We start from the raw sequence: 15,358 nt of genomic DNA, 5'->3' as shown, positions 1-15,358 counted from the left end.
TTACCCAGCATATCTGAAACCATCATGATGGTTGCGGAAGCTACCCAGGGGTGTGGAATGCTTTCACCCTCGGGTATCTTGTTTGCTGACACTGCATCAAAAATCTGGTAAACCCAGGGACCTTTGTCACCGTTGGTTTCTATGAATGGCACAATGGCACCTCCCATGGTGCACGCAGTGTCTTCCCCATACAGCACGACATCTTGTCTGTCCCATTCAAACTTGACCATTTGATGCAATGTGGATGGTACTGCTTTGGCCGCGTGGATCCACGGTCGTCCCAACAAAAGGTTATAAGATACAACGACATCCAATACCTGGAACTCCATAGTAAACTTGATCGGGCCGATGGTCAACTCAAGTATAATATCCCCCACGGTGTCCGTTCCACTCCCGTCAAATCCTCGGACGCAAATGCTGTTCTTGTGGATTCTACCATGGTCAACCTTCAACTAGTTCAGGGTGGATAATGGACAAATATTGGCACTTGAACCGTTATCTACCAACGCCCGAGTAACTGCCGAATCTTCACATTTGACAGTCAAGTAGAGAGCTTTATTATGTTCCGTGCCCTCTACTGGCAAATCGTCATCAGAGAACGTTACCCTGTTTACCTCAAAAATTTTGCGGGCAATCGTCTCAAGGTAATTCACTGAAATTTCATTGGGCACATGAGCTTCATTCAGTATCTTCATCAGGGCCCGGCGATGCTCATCTGAATTGATCAATAGTGACAACAACGAGATCTGGGCCGGGGTTTTCTTCAATTGTTCGACAACGGAGTACTCTTGCACTTTCATCTTTTTCAAGAATTCTTCCGCTTCTTCTTCCGACATGGGCTTCTTTGTTACCGCTGGGTTGGACCTTCTCAACTCCACTAGAGCAAAACACCGCCCCGATCGAGTTAGTCCCTGCGCCTCACAACTATCCTCCTCCACTTGCTTTCCCTTGTACATTACCACTGCCTTTTCATATTTCCAAGGCACGGCCTTGCTATCAATTACTGGCAATTGGACTACCGGTTTTATGATGACCGGTTCCCTGTAGACCCTTTCACAACAACTACGGGTGCAGATGATGCTCCCGATGCCCCATAGGCTCGACAGGACTCAACAAACCTAGCTGCCTCAATTTGTGGAACAAGGCGGTATAGGTCTCTCCTAACTTAGTAAAGGCTCTCTGTCTTTGTAGCCTGTCATTTCTAGAAGCTTGATTTCCTCGAAAGCCTGCCCCTGGAGGGTTCCTGTAGGCCCTCGGTGGAGGATAGGCATTTTGGGGTGGATGGTATGTGTTCGGTGGAGGCGCATATGCGTTTTGGGGAGCCAGCGCGCGCCATTGCGGGTGAACCTGAGGCTGAGTGTATGTTTGAGCTTGGTGTATGGAGAAGTGTGGTTCTTGGGGTGGATAGTAGTATTGTGGTGGGCTGTATGGATAAATTGGATTGTGGGGTCTGGATTGGTTGTAGTATGGTTTGCCGGACCTGGACCAACCGCCTGCCTCAACCGTGGCGACTTATTCTTTTTTTTTCCTCCCCAGCGCACCTCCCGTGCCGCTCTGATAGCCTGGGTCGTTGCCTTGAGCGCTGAGTAATTCAAGATTTTATCGGACCTCAGCCCCTCCTCTATCATAACCCCTATCTTTACCACTTCATTGAAGGACTTTCCAACTGTTGTCACCAAGTGACCAAAGTAAGTTGGATCCAGCATTTGCAGGAAGTAGTCCACCATTTCCCCCTCTCTCATGAGAGGATCAACCCTGGCTGCCTGTTCTCTCCAGCGGAAACCGAACTCATGAAAGCTCTCCCCCGGCTTCTTTCCGGTCCTCAGTAATGTGAGATGGTCAGGGACTATCTCGACATTGTTTTGGAAGTGACTTGCGAAAGACTGCGCTAGATCATACCAAGTGTACCACCTGTTGGGATCTTGCCTGATATACAATTCCAATACCGATCCACTTAAGCTTTGACCAAAATAAGCTATCAGTAGCTCATCTTTGCCGCCTGCTCCTCTCATTTTGCTACAAAAGCCCCACAAATGTGCCATAGGATCACCGTGCCCCTCATATAAGTCAAACTTAGGCATCTTGAACCCTGTCGGGAGTTGGACGTCCGGGAAAGGGCATAGATCCTTGTAGGCCACGCTGACCTGGTTACCCAATCCGTGCATGCTCCTGAAGGATTGCTCCAGGCTTTTGAACTTCCTCATCACCTCATCCTGCTCTGGAACCTTAGCCGACTTTTCAATCTACACCGGGACCTCCAAGTGTGGATTATAGGTATGGGGTTCTGGTGCATTGAATGTGGGTTCAGGGGGATAGTATTGCGCTTCGTTAGTCTGAAACAACGGCTCACTAGTTGATCTTTGCAGCGTGGCTAGTGTGGGTCCCATAAAAGTGGGAACATTTGGTGGTGGGAAATGTTGATGGGGTGGTGGAGCTTGGGAATCATAAGGATTTCTCCCCTGATAATAGTGGTGATTCGGGAGGCTTGTTGAAGGGCCAGGGTGAGGGTATTCCGGCATATGCCCTGGTGTAGTAGTAATGGGTGGTTTAGGGCCCTTTTGTACTTTGGCCAAGGCTAACTGCATCGCGTTCATTTCCAATCCGATCCTCTCTATCTTCTCCATTGCCTCTTTCAGCAACTAGCTTATTGGCCTTTCTTCCTCAACACTGTTTTCTGAAGTAGTCATGATTATTGGTACAGGTCCTTTGGATCTGGTTTGATAATGATGTGATGCCAAAATGCTTTAACAACTAACTGTCTGATATTTTTGGAAAACAACAAACTTGTTAGCGTTAGAGTTTAACATATTTGGTAATCGCACGTTCGGGATGCAATGTTCCTAAGCAGTTATCCGTTTCTAACATGTTTTTGCTTCAACCGCATGCTTCATCCCGACTTGCTTTATTCATGCCTTTAAAGTAATTTGGGAACCCTCCGCTTTCCTCTCTATTATTTTTCTTTTCTTCTTTTTTTTCTTTTTTTCTCCTTTTTTTCTTTTTTTTCTTTTTAGTGGTGGTCGAATCTTATGTGGATTGCCTACGTATCACATCCCCGCGTGAATCAGACCAGGCGTAGTTCTGCCATAAAGTAAAGAGACAAAAATTCTTTTGGAATCATTCAATTTATCACCAAAATTTGCTATTACAAACTACTCGTTTTAAACAAAGAACAGCAAGATACAGATTCCAACATTCTTAACCTGACTCGATGAAAAGAAAAACAACATATGGGAAGATAACAGACTCATAAAGTCAACAAACAAGACTCGAACTAGGAATATATTAAAGATTTCAACTTAGGTGCTCGCGAGGCATCGTTCGGCCTTTCCGCGGGCTTTGGTGTAAGACCCCTTTGTAAGCTTTTGAACTCATTCATGATCCGGTGGACGTAGCCCATTACGGAGGCAAGTAGGGTATCACGAGGAATTTGCTCACATGCTAAGCATCTCATGTAGATGTAGTGCCCAATCTCATCAATCCTACCTCAGATGTTGTCCCTTTCCCTGAATAATTGTTCTATTCGCCGATTTTTTAGTCCCAGTGCTTGAGCGTTGTCGGCGAGTCGATCCTGGAACCTCTCCATTTGTTTTTCCATTCTGGTCATCACATCATAACAGCGCCTTCTGTCCGCTTGGGCATCTCGATCTTGTTTAAAGACCCACTCCTGAAGAGTGGAGTTTGTTTCTCTTAATAGTCCAATGCCCATTTAATAATCCCTTACCACTTGTTGTAGCTGCTTTCTCCGTGCCATTGTACCTTTTGCCCATCTGACCCGCATTCTCGCTATGCAAGCTTCAGATCTCTCCAAGTCCTCTCGGATTTTGCTGACCTGACTCCTCAACTCTGCTATCAACCTCTCGTTGGACCGACTTTTCTGTTGGTCACTGACATTCTTTATGTCTTGGCGGATTCGGGCTCTCAAGGCCTTTTTTTCTTGAGTCAACCTGCTTTTCTCTCCTGTATCGGCATCAATTAGCAAGCTGCTTTGGTATTTTAGCCCCTCAATTCGCTGTTTTAGTTTGCCAATCTCGACCCGATATTCTTTCTCTTTTGCTAGCCAACCCCACTGTGCTTGCGACGATTCTACAAAGTCTTGGACGTGGGCTCTCGTAGTTGGTCTCTGGTGCTCAAGCTCTCTTCTGTACCATGTGAGGTATTTTGGCGACACTTCGCCTTTGGCCCGGTCTTGTACACAGGTATCTACTTTCAGGGTTTGACATTCATTCCAGATTCTCCGAACGACTGCTTCAGGGAACTGCCTACCAGGCCCGATTTTGACCACCTGGCTACTGAGATCTTCTTCCTTTGGGACTATTTGGCATCGCTCCAACTGCCTCAATACTCTGTATGGCGCATAGGGCTGGATACTTTAGAGACCCATCAACAACAAATGAGATTCGGCGGCTGACATGTGTATGATCTCATCTATGGGTAGCCACCCAAATGCCTATTCTATCTGGTTTGCTGAGACGGAACGGAGTAGAGTGACCCATTCAGCGACCCCTTCCGGCAGGCTGAACCCGTCGATCCTTGTGGAAAACTCTTCTATGCAAGTCTTTTGTGATGAACCATATTTCAAAAACTGAGGGCGATGAAATAGGTGTTCTATCATCCACATTTGCAGTAGTATGTTGCAACCCTCGAAGAAACCTCCTCCGGTTTTGCAAACAGTGAGAGCGCGGAAGATGTCTGCTATTATCATCGGTGCTAGAGTGTTGTTGTCTTGTTTGAGCAAAGTGCTAATGACCCCAGCGACTTGTATGTTAATTTTCCCATCCTTTCTAGGGAATACCAGAAAACCCAGAAAGGCTACCATAAAAGCAATACACCTATGTCTTTCCCATTTCAGCCGGTTTTCCCCGCTGCAGATCTTACCCACGGGATTGTTGAACCCTCCAAGATGACTGTAACTGTCGTACAAGAATGCCAAACTACAAAACCCTTCTGATAACTCTGGGTTGTGTACAGTTCTGCAGATCTTCACGGTGTCTAAGAACCTATGTATGGTCACGGTCCTTCGTGCAATAAGATATTGCTCTTTCATAGGGATTTTAGGAAATCCAATGTACCCTGGCAGTTCCTCTAGTGTCGGTGTGAGCTCAAAGTCTGAGAAATGAAATACATTGTGTGCTGGGTCCCAAAATGAAATTAATGCCTTTATAATGTCCCCTTGCGAATCAATGTCCAGTAATCCAACCAAGTTTCCCAAGTATATCTTGACTGTATCTCGCCCTGATTCTTCCAAGTCGTTCCACCACATGCGTAAGCCCAAAGGGATCCTGTTTATAATGGCCCCAGATGAATTCCTACTCGTGCTCATTCTGCACATTTGTTAAGGTGATTTAGACAAAAGCAAAATCTTTATTTGACTCAAAACTAATTTTCCCATTTTCCCTAATTTTGAGAAAAAAAGACTGATTTTCCAAATACGGCCTTTCAGCTTTTCAGGGACGAAGATTTTAAGGCTATGGGGATTTAACCAGCCAAAAGGTAAGAAGAATGGCAAAGGCGATTGTTTATGCAAAGACAGCCTTCCGGCGTCCCTTTAGGGAACATTCGGCTATTTTTGCAAAAATGGCATCGCCCGACTCTTTTATGAAAGTAGCAATATTTTGTCATTTTCCTGATCGTTTTTGCAAAAATGGAAAGTTGGACCCGATAAGGGTTGCCTACGTATCTCACATACGGTGAGAATCAAACCGACGTAGCTCGGGTAAGAAAAATTAATTAAATCACGATTCCAATTTTCTTTCTTCAAAAATCAAAATTTTGGCAGAGTTCTCCCATTATTTGGACATTGGTTTTTTCTTAAATGAGCAGCTCTCAATTTTTCAAAATTCCTGTTTTCACCCACCGGTCAACATGCAATTTCGAAGCAAATTAAATGCGCCAACAAACAAGATGCAGCAGGATGGTCTTTTTGTTTCAGGTTTCTTTTCCTAGACGGGCCTAACCCCTGTGTTGAGCCCCCTAAGTCAAATGCAACGTGATGCAAATAAACGTTTCCTACTAGGGATCCAGCATGAAGTCATGTTTTACTAAGTTTCAAAACTGGGTTTTGTTCTAGACCTGGCTTACCCGAGCGGACAACTCGAGTCGAGGAGGGGGCTACGTACCGGGGACCCGCGGGATCGTCCGGCTTTGTAACTTATCCGAGCCTCTTTCTACTTGGGTATGACACTAACAAAATAGGGAGTGTCAAACCACTGAGCAGCATCCCCGGAGGTAAGAAGAGAAGGGTTCGGCACAGTTTATATATACAGTCAAATAATATCAAAACGGTAACACACATCATTTGCATATGAAGCACATATCTCATGACAATATCAGATAATAAACAAAGCCAAATAAAACAATTATTCTAAGCTCGAATTTCTAACCCTGAACCAATGGTTCTGGGTCTCCAATCCCCAGCAGAGTCGCCAGAGCTGTCACACATCTTTTTTCCGCCCCCGGGGGGGGGGGGCGAATGAGTTTTTCCAATTAAAGGACAATCAAAACGGGATTTGTTTACTTATTTCAGAGTCGCCACTTGGGAGATTTAGGGTGTCCCAAGTCACCAATTTAATCCCGAATCGAGGAAAAGAATGACTTTGTATTAAAGTCCGCGAACAAAAAATTCGGATAAGGAATTCTTTTAACCCGGGAGAAGGTATTAGGCATTCCCTAGTTCCGTGGTTCTAGCACGGTCGCTCAACTGTCATATTCGGCTTGTTTATCTGATTTTATACAATTATGAGCTCATGTGTAAGTTTTAACTTTTAACCGCTTTTGTCATTATTATTATATGTTTTTTTATCAAGAATTACAACATCATTGAAATATATCTCCAACCACGTCACATCAATGCACCCGTGGTTGTTGGCACATTTCAACTCTGTTGAGATTTGGATTTGGGTCACATAAATGTGCACCTGAGTTTTAAGAAAATTAAATTATTAAAGGCGCGCCTATAGCGACTAGCATATCATTTACTTTGGGTAGGGCCGTGAAATTTTGCTGAACGGTCCATCCCGAAGTCTAAGCAATTTTAAAGAAAATATTTACCGAGGGCCCCATAATTTTGTATTTTTATTCGGCGAGGCTCATCTCATTCTTATTTTTTTTAAAAAGGAATTTGCAACGTCATGGACATGCATCTCGGAAAATGTCACAATCAATGTACTCGGGATTAGAGGCACATTTCGACTCCGTTGAGATTTGGATTTGGGTCACATAAATATGCACCCGAGTTTAATAAGGTAAGCTTTATTAAAATGTGCGCCTGAAGTGATTAGCGTACTATTATTTTGGGTAAAGCCGTGGAGTTCGCTAAACGGCCTATCCCGAGTTCTAAGTAATCAACACGTATATTTTTGTGAAGGCCCCGTAATCTATGCATTTTATTTAGCGCGGCTCGTCTCATTTTTATTTAAAAGGTCGTCCTATAGTGGCTATGTTTTCTATTTCGCTTGTCTCTAAAATAAATGAAAAGGTCCTACTTTATTTACATACTTATGAGTTATTATAGTTAAGTTTCGAACATGATTTGTTGAAAGATGGACGTGATACGAGCAATCCGTTTGACAGTTATGGGCCCAGTCCCAATGTGCATAACGTGAAACTCGACCTGGGCCATCCTTATTCCAACTGGGCCTAGTTAACTTATTTTGTATATGTTTGACATTTATAAGGGGGCTGAAATGTAAAGTACTACTTGTCTAATCAAGCAATATTCCTACCAATTTGAAAACAGGCCACTTGTTTAAAGAAGTAACTATTGGGTACCTAACATGCTTCTTGACAAACAATAATGAACTAATAGAACATGGCTACTACAACATTAGTCCCTTTTAATTATAAGCAAAACATAGAGTTCTCCAACTAAATGATATGTATAAAGGTTCAGTTACATCACAACTAACTACATTGTTCTAGTAGAGAAAGTGAACTATCATACATACAACTTATGTTCAGTGTATTTCTAAAGTGAGTTCAAAATAACTTCAACTCTTCATTTTTGTATTCATGCTTCAAATTTCAGCCTACATTGACCAGTGCATCAGTTGTGTACCTGGTATAGGAAAGCAAAAGAAGAGGAGGAATGATCAGTGCAACAGTAGCATACACAGCAACAGCAACAACGGAAAATCATCAATCAATAGCAACAACAACCCAGTGACAGATTTTAAAACCAACAACAAACCCAGCAAAAAATCCAATAATAACTAGTAGGAGAAACCAGCGACAGATTTAAACCAAGCAGAAGACCAGTGAACTTTCAAACCAATAGAAAACCAAGCCACTCAACTGAAACAGTGTTCAACAAGTAGAGAACCCAGGAAAGACTAAGCTAAAACCCAGCAGTATCCCAACAAAACAGAGGGGTGCAAGAAAGTAGTAATTTCTGATTTGTCAAAAAAAAACTCAAGAAAAGCAGCCTGAAACTCTTTAATGTAGAAGTTCAGCTTTAACACCCTATCTCTCTGAATTTCTGATCTCCAACCAAAGATGGAAAGATCAGCCTTGTTTTTGCTTTTCTTTTCTCTCTCCAAACTTAAAACTGTCCAGCCCCTTCTTAACTCTAAGTCAGCCTATTTATAAGCCAGAAATGGCAAGCCCCCAGGCTGCCCTTCCCCTCTGCCCATACCCCTTTAAACTAATCAACAATGCCCATGCCTAAATGTCTTTTCTTGATGCCCACTATATTGTTCCCCATGCTTGTACTATTTGTTTTAATCAAGAGTCATGGGGGGTTATAGTATTCAAAAAAACCCATGCCTTTATGTTATGTACCCCACTGTCAATTAAACTAAGTTTAACAAATGACCCCTAGGCAGACCTCAGCTTTACAACCTGTTAACATGCTACTAAACTCCCAAAATTACCCTTTAACCTTGCATATTACTGTATTACCCTAACTCTTAATAGTCAGTATATAAACCCCTCTAAATTCAACTAATCACTGACTACTAACTAATCAGCTTAAACTCAATACTGATTTAAGGTTGATCTGTTAGATTTCTACAGCTATACCCAACTCTCAGCCTAAGTTCAACCAATGATTCAAACTCAATCAAACAGGGGCTCCAATCAAATGGTATGAGTTGGTCATATTGGGAACTCTCAGGGCCTTGTTTTCTTGAGTCAACCTGCTTTTCTCTCCTGTATCGGCATCAATTTGCAAGCTGCTTTGGTATTTTAGCCCCTCAATTCGCTCTTTTAGTTTGCCAATCTCGACCCGATATTCTTTCTCTTTTGCTAGCCAACCCCACTGTGCTTGCGACGATTCTACAAAGTCTTGGACGTGGGCTCTCTTAGTTGGTCTCTGGTGCTCAAGCTCTCTTCTGTACCATGTGAGGTATTTTGGCGACACTTCGCCTTTGGCCCGGTCTTGTACACAGGTATCTACTTTCATGGTTTGACATTCATTCCAGATTCTCCGAACGACTGCTTCAGGGAACTGCCCACCAGGCCCGATTTTGACCACCTGGCTACTGAGTTCTTCTTCCTTTGGGACTATTTGGCATCGCTCCAACTGCCTCAATACTTTGTATGGCGCATAGGGCTAGATACTTTGGAGACCCATCAACAACAAATGAGATTCGGCGGCTGACATGTGTATGATCTCATCTATGGGTAGCCACCCAAATGCCTATTCTATCTGGTTTGCTGAGATGGAACGGAGTAGAGTGACCCATTCAGCGACCCCTTCCGGCAGGCTGAACCTGTCGATCCTTGTGGAAAACTCTTCTATGCAAGTCTTTTGTGATGAACCATATTTCAGAAACTGAGGGCGATGACATTGGTGTTCTATCATCCACATTTGCAGTAGTATGTTGCAACCCTCGAAGAAACCTCCTCCGGTTTTGCAAACAGTGAGAGCGCGAAAGATGTCTGCTATTATCATCGGTGCCAGAGTGTTGTTGTCTTGTGTGAGCAAAGTGCTGATGACCCCAGCGACTTGTATGTTAATTTTCCCATCCTTTCTAGGGAATACCAGAAAACCCAGAAAGGCTACCATAAAAGCAACACACCTATGTCTTTCCCATTTCAGTTAGTTTTCCCCGCTGCAGATCTTACCCACGGGATTGTTGAACCCTCCAAGATGACTGTACCTGTCGTACAGGAATGCGAAACTACAAAACCCTTCTGATAACTCTGGGTTGTGTACAGTTCTGCAGATCTTCACGGTGTCTAAGAACCTATGTATGGTCACGGTCCTTCGTGCAATAAGATATTGCTCTCTCATAGGGATTTTAGTAAATCCAATGTACCCTGCCAGTTCCTCTAGTGTCGGTGTGAGCTCAAAGTCTGAGAAATGAAATACATTGTGTGCTGGGTCCCAAAATGAAATTAACGCCTTTATAATGTCCCCTTGCGAATCAATGTCCAGTAATCCAACCAAGTTTCCCAAGTATATCTTGACTGTATCTCGCCTTGATTCTTCCAAGTCGTTCCACCACATGCGTAAGCCCAAAGGTATCCTGTTTATAATGGCCCCAGATGAATTCCTACTTGTGCTCATTCTGCACATTTGTTAAGGTGATTTAGACAAAAGCAAAATCTTTATTTGACTCAAAACTAATTTTCCCATTTTCCCTAATTTTGAGAAAAAAAAGACTGATTTTCCAAATACGGCCTTTCAGCTCTTAAGGGACGAAGATTTTAAGGCTATGGGGATTTAACCAGCCAAAAGGTAAGAAGAATGGCCAAAGGCGGCTGTTTATGCAAAGACAACCTTCCGGCGTCCCTTTAGGGAACATTCGGCTATTTTTGCAAAAATGGCATCGCCCGACTCTTTTATGAAAGTAGCAATATTTTGTCATTTTCCTGATTGTTTTTGCAAAAATGGGAAGTTGGACCCGATAAGGGTTGCCTACGTATCTCACATACGGTGAGAATCAAACCGACGTAGCTCGGGTAAGAAAAATTAATTAAATAACAATTCCAATTTTCTTTCTTCAAAAATCAAAATTTTGGCAGAGTTCTCCCATTATTTGGACATTGGTTTTTTCTTAAATGAGCAGCTCTCAATTTTTCAAAATTCCTGTTTTCACCCACCGGTCAACATGCAAGTTCGAAGCAAATTAAATGCGCCAACAAACAAGATGCAGCAGGATGGTCTTTTTGTTTCAGGTTTCTTTTCCTAGATGGGCCTAACCCCTGTGTTGAGCCCCCTAAGTCAAATGCAACGTGATGCAAATAAACGTTTCCTACTAGGGATCCGGCATGAAGTCATGTTTTACTAAGTTTCAAAACTGGGTTTTGTTCTAGACCTGGCTTACCCGAGCGGACAACTCGAGTCGAGGAGGGGGCTACGTACCGGGGACCCGCGGGATCGTCCGGCTTTGTAACTTATCCGAGCCTCTTTCTACTTGGGTATGACACTAACAAAATAGGGAGTCTCAAACCAGTGAGCAGCATCCCTGGAGGTAAGAAGAGAAGGGTTCGGCACCGTTTATATATACAGTCAAATAATATCAAAGCGGTAACACACATCATTTGCATATGAAGCACATATCTCATGACAATATCAGATAATAAACAAAGCCAAATAAAACAATTATTCTAAGCTAGAATTTCTAACCCTAAACCAATGGTTCTGGGTCTCCAATCCCCAGCAGAGTCGCCAGAGCTGTCACACCTCCTTTTTCCGCCCCGGGGGGGGGGGGGGGCGAATGAATTTTTCCAATTAAAGGACAATCAAAACAGGATTTGTTTATTTATTTCAGAGTCGCCACTTGGGAGATTTAGGGTGTCCCAAGTCACCAATTTAATCCCGAATCGAGGAAAAGAATGACTTTGTATTATAGTCCGCTAACCAGAAATCCGGATAAGGAATTCTGTTAACCCGGGAGAAGGTATTAGGCATTCCCAAGTTCCGTGGTTCTAGCACGGTCGCTCAACTGTCATATTAGGCTTGTTTATCTGATTTTATACAATTATGAGCTCATGTGTAAGTTTTAACTTTTAACCGCTTTTGTCATTATTATTATATGTTTTTTTATCAAGAATTACAACATCATTGAAATATATCTCCAACCACGTCACATCAATGCACCCGTGGTTGTTGGCACATTTCAACTTTGTTGAGATTTGGATTTGGGTCACATAAATGTGCACCCGAGTTTTAAGAAAATTAAATTATTAAAGGCACGCCTATAGCGACTAGCATATCATTTACTTTGGGTAGGGCCGTGAAATTTTGCTGAACGGTCCATCCCGAAGTCTAAGCAATTTTAAAGCAAATATTTACCAAGGGCCCCGCAATTTTGTATTTTTATTCGTCGAGGCTCATCTCATTCTTATTTTTTTTAAAAAGGAATTTGCAACGTCATGGACATGCATCTCGGACCATGTCACAATCAATGTACCCGTGATTAGAGGCACATTTCGACTCCGTTGAGATTTGGATTTGGGTCACATAAATGTGCACCCGAGTTTAAGAAGGTAAGCTTTATTAAAATGTGCGCCTGAAGTGATTAGCGTACTGTTATTTTGAGTAAAGCCGTGGAGTTCGCTAAACGGCCTATCCCGAGTTCTAAGTAATCAACACGTATATTTTTGTGAAGGCCCCGCAATATATGCATTTTATTTAGCGAGGCTCGTCTCATTTTTATTTAAAAGGTCGTCCTATAGTGGCTATGTTTTCTATTTTGCTTGTCTCTAAAATAAATGAAAAGGTCCTACTTTATTTACATACTTATGAGTTATTATAGTTAAGTTTCGAACATGATTTGTTGAAAGATGGACGTGATACATGCAATCCGTTTGACAGTTATGGGCCCAGTCCCAATATGCATAACGTGAAACTCGACCTGGGCCATCCTTATTCCAATTGGGCCTAGTTAACTTATTTTGTATATGTTTGACATTTATAAGGGGGCTGAAATGTAAAGTACTGCTTGTCTAATCAAGCAATATTCCTACCAATTTGAAAACAGGCCACTTGTTTAAAGAAGTAACTATTGGGTACCTAACATGCTTCTTGACAAACAATAATGAACTAATAGAACATGGGTACTACAACATTAGTCCCTTTTAATTATAAGCAAAACATAGAGTTCTCCAACTAAATGATATGTATAAAGGTTCAGTTACATCACAACTAACTACATGGGTCTAGTAGAGAAAGTGAACTATCATACATACAACTTATGTTCAGTGTATTTCTAAAGTGAATTCAAAATAACTTCATGCTTCAAATTTCAGCCTACATTGACCAGTGCATCAATTGTGTACCCGGTATAGGAAAGCAAAAGAAGAGGAGGAATGATCAGTACAGCAGTAGCATACACAACAACAGCAACAACGGAAAATCAGCAATCAACAGCAACAACAACCTAGTGGCAGATTTTAAAACCAACAACAAACCCAGCAAAAAATCCAATAATAACCAGTAGGAGAAACCAGCGACAAATTTAAACTAAGCAGAAGACCAGTGAACTTTCAAACCAATAGAAAACCAAGCCACTCAACTGAAACAGTGTTCAACAAGTAGAGAACCCAGGAAAGACTAAGATGAAACCCAGCAGTATCCCAACAAAACAGAGGGGTGCAAGAAAGTAGTAATTTCTGATTTGTCAAAAAAAAACTCAAGAAAAGCAGCCTGAAACTCTTTAATGTAGAAGTTCAGCTTTAACACCCTATCTCTCTGAATTTCTGATCTCCAACCAAAGGTGGAAAGATCAGCCTTGTTTTTGCTTTTCTTTTCTCTCTCCAAACTTAAAACTGTCCAGCCCCTTCTTAACTTCAAGTCAGCCTATTTATATGCCAGAAATGGCAAGCCCCCAGGCTGCCCTTCCCCTCTGTCCATACCCCTTTAAACTAATCAACAATGCCCATGCCTAAATGTCTTTTCTTGATGCCCACTATATTGTTCCCCATGCTTGTACTATTTGTTTTAATCAAGAGTCATGGGGGGTTATAGTATTCAAATAAACCCATACCCTTATGTTATGTACCCCACTATCAATTAAACTAAGTTTAACAAATGACCCCTAGGCAGACCTCAGCTTTACAACCTGTTAACATGCTACTAAACTCCCAAAATTACCCCTTAACCTTGCATATTACTGTATTACCTTAACTCTTAATAGTCAGTATATAAACCCCTCTAAATTCAACTAATCACTGACTACTAACTAAGCAGCTTAAACTCAATACTGATTTAAGGTTGATCTATTAGATTTCTACAGTTATACCCAACTCTCAGCCTAAGTTCAACCAATGATTCAAACTCAATCAAACAGGGGTGCCAATCAAATGGTATGAGTTGGTCATATTGGGAGCCAAACCTGACCAACTCAGAACCAAAATGCAAACAGGCAACAACCAATTAGGCTAAGCTTAAAAGCAGTAATGAACAGGCTTCCATAGCAGACTATGAATATCATGAAGTTACTGAATGAATGAGTAGTCTAGTTCAAAGATAAAACTGAACATATTTATTGCAAGTTAGCATACAGATGTGGTGCTGGCAAACATACATGGAGGACATTACTGAGCAACTGTCCTGTTTTCTTCTAATTTTCAAACAAATTAATTGACGACACTTATTTAAACGACTATACAAGCTATAATATACAACAAACAATCAATAAAACACCAAAAAAAACTAAACATTAACTCAGGATTCACAGACATGGACAGAAAAATCAAAAACAAACCAAACTAAACATAAAAAACAGATAGAATTCATAGGAGAACAAAAGAAAAGGAAACATTACCTTAGGGATTCGAAATAAAAAACTGACCCAGGTTTCAACATGGACTCGACCATTTTTGGGGTCGAATGGACCTTAATCGAGTGTTCTCAACTGAGAACACTTCGACTAAGGTCGATTAGACCCCACAACGTCTTTTAATTCGGAGAGACCTCAACTTTTAGTCTTTTAGGGTTCTTTGTGGTCCGATTTGGGATTCTTTCGGCTCTGGTCAGATTCAAACGGAACCAACGGCGTTTAGGATGTGAGGGAGGTCAGGAGGTGTTGTGGTATGAATTTGGGGTCGGTAGGTGTAGATCTGGTTTTTGCTCAAACCTTCAAACGAAAATTCAAGACGATGGAGAATGATTCGAGGCAAGAGGCTAACAGATTCGTGTTCAGGGTGGTTGGGTGCATCAGGGGTGTTATTTTGGTGGTCATCGGAGTCGTGGTTGCCGGGTTTACGGTGGGGGAATCCTAATGCGGCTAGGGTTTGAGAAGGGGGTTTCTGGGGACGAGGATGAACAGTAGGTGAGGGGGGTTTGGTTTGGGGCATGGGGTGATGGATTGGGTGTTCTTATACGGGGAAGGGAATTGATCCTGGGCCGTTCGACCTGTTGAGATCAATGGCCCAGATCAATTCACTTAAAAAGGAACGGTGTCGTTTGATT

Source organism: Nicotiana sylvestris, chromosome 2, assembly GCF_000393655.2.
Source record: "Nicotiana sylvestris chromosome 2, ASM39365v2, whole genome shotgun sequence".
NCBI classification, from domain to species: Eukaryota; Viridiplantae; Streptophyta; class Magnoliopsida; order Solanales; family Solanaceae; genus Nicotiana; species Nicotiana sylvestris.
Note: the sequence above shows the minus strand (reverse complement) of the source record.